Genomic DNA, 2,534 nt, shown 5'->3' on the forward strand with positions numbered 1-2,534 from the left:
ACAGTTGCCACTTTTTAAAAATCAATCTTAGTATTGCCTTATGAAAAAAATTTTATTTAAAAAGTCCACATAGATAGATAGACTCAAAAAATTTTTATTTTAAAAGCCCATATAGATAGATAGAATATAAAACAAAATTTTCAATTAAAAATTCCATAGAGATAGATAGAAGCCAACTATATTTTCCTTAATAGCAGGTATTCCAAAAGAAATATATAAGATTTAGTGACATAAATCAGATTAAAGGGAAATTTTACAAAATAAAACTTGGTTCTTCTAAAGAGGCCCTCTACACTGGCTTTAGTTCTGCTATAGTTTCATAAATCTTATCAAGAAGAATGGGGATGGGATGCTGTAGATAGTCTTACTAAAAGTTTCTACTTTTTAATAGCTAGATCTTACCAGTTTTAGGGTTTCTTGATGTAATTTAGAAGTTCCTGTTTTTCCATGTGGTAACTACTTTTTTCCACTGTTCACAAAATTCTTGTATCAGCTCTAACTTACTTTCCTGGAAAAAAAAATGCCCATTTTCCTGATGTCATGGCTACTCATAGGAAATGGGATGGTGGACTACTGCTCCATCTCCTTTAGAAAACAGTGCTCACCTTGGTACTTCAGTAATTCATACATATGGCCAATGGTAGGTTCCCTAAAATCCATAATGAAGCCTTGATTGGGTTTCAAATTTTATTTAAAAGAATAGGACAAAATTTTATTTAAAAGAATAGAACAAAATTTCAAAACAAGATAATAGAGTAACAATGATTACTACATTGCATACTGTTGTCTAGTTACTCAAAATACAAGACATAAGCATTTGACTGTCCACACAATATAAGCATGAGTCTTTCTTTTCAATGAATTAAGAGAACTTAATAGTATGACTATGTTAACTATCTTGCATATATATTTTTGAATGAGTAAATAGGATCCAAAATATATAGTAGATATTGTGAAATGGGAAGAAACTGTTCAAAAGGAAAGAGAAACAGGGATGGGGGAAAAAAGAAAAGAAGAAAGGGGAAAGTCTTGCCTATTGTTAACTGTACATAAGCCAAGGATGTTTTCTTCCTTTGAAATCTGCAACCTTTGAAATACAATTTTGTGAAGTCATCCTGTACTTTGAATAATGAGGCCAAAAGAGTCATTGACCTTCATGATAAGCCATCAACATATTTACTGACATTATCAAATTCTTCTAAATTTGTTTTAGCAGGCAAATCTATATGAGGAGCCACATGAAGATCACGGATAAGATAAATCAAGTGATTTACATGGCTACCAGTAAGAATGTTTTCCAGTTCCACCCAAAGCCTCTCTCCTGATAGTCCTCCCAAACCTTTCTCATTTTCTGCAATTGCTTCCAATGTCTCAGGGTCATGATCACCAAGTTTGCTTAGAATTCTGTCATAAAACCTGAAATACCTTAAAATTTAAAGATAATCATCTTGTTTTCTGTTTAGCATGTCCAGTAAATCTAACTTTTTTATTTCTAAAATATCATAACCATTAAAGTAATCAAACAAGGTACCATCAAAACCTAAAAACCTGGAATAGAGTGAGATCTCTGCATTCAGCATCCTTCTGCTGGTCAGTTGTGAATTCTACTTCAGCATGTCTTCTGTCAACGGTAATGTCAATATGTAGTGTGGTAATTTGAACTTTTATTCGTGAAGCCTGGAAATAATTCCATACTTTTGTCTTTTGTTGTTTACCATCCAAATTCCAGTTGTCTGAAACATCTCATTTGAGGAGGGGTGGCACTAATAGTAAAGTCCTCATCTTGGGGTTTACCCGCTTTAATAAATCTCTCACTGCTTCTCCCACTATTCTTAATTCATGATTCAGTTTGGTGAATAATTCTGTCAGACTCTTTAATCCTTTTGTTAAAAGTAACTGGAACTCTAGAGATTGTAACTTTATTGCAAATAGGTAATGCTTCAGAAGACAGAGTATATTCCAGCTATGACTCAGCAATGGTCAGTGCTGAGGGTACAGGTACTTCAGCATCTGGAAAATGTCACCCACCAGTCAGTGGCCTCAAACTACCTCACCACCATGTGCACTTCGAGAATGGTATCTCCATGTCTTTTTAATGCTGTGTCCACTATCTTCCTGCTGCTGAGAAGACACAAGGAGAGTTATATCTACTTAGAATGGCAACTTTGGACTCTACAAAAGTTCCCATGTTTTCCCCTAGATGATGTCTGAGTGTCCATTTGGATACAGTTAGCTATTGCACTGGTTTACTTAAAGGGAGACCTTTCACATTAGGTGAAGGTGGGGACAGGAGGGAAAGTGGGATGCAGGAACTGAGATCTTAAAATTAGATGATATTAGGATGGCACAGTGGAGAAAAATGGGGCACTGATCCAGTGGTTTTGTGTATTATTAGAGAGTTCATGGCTGGTGTCGCTAAAAGTTTCCTTTGATAGAGGAGGAAGCAAAAACTGAGTTAACTGAATAGGGAATTTTAAAAGATTAAGTATTTGCTTTGTACCTTAAACTAAGCTACTGCTTTATATGCATTTTAT

At 34.6% G+C, this 2,534-nt stretch overlaps 1 pseudogene; it reads right to left on the bottom strand.

Moving 5' to 3' along the window:
• Positions 1-407: 407 nt before the first annotated feature.
• Positions 408-2,010, bottom strand: LOC100734318 (CCA tRNA nucleotidyltransferase 1, mitochondrial-like; annotated as a pseudogene).
• Positions 2,011-2,534: the final 524 nt, after the last annotated feature.

The sequence above is a fragment of the Cavia porcellus genome, unplaced genomic scaffold, assembly GCF_034190915.1.
Source record: "Cavia porcellus strain 051 isolate PalLab524CR breed Dunkin Hartley unplaced genomic scaffold, mCavPor4.1 scaffold_10, whole genome shotgun sequence".
NCBI lineage: Eukaryota > Metazoa > Chordata > Mammalia > Rodentia > Caviidae > Cavia > Cavia porcellus.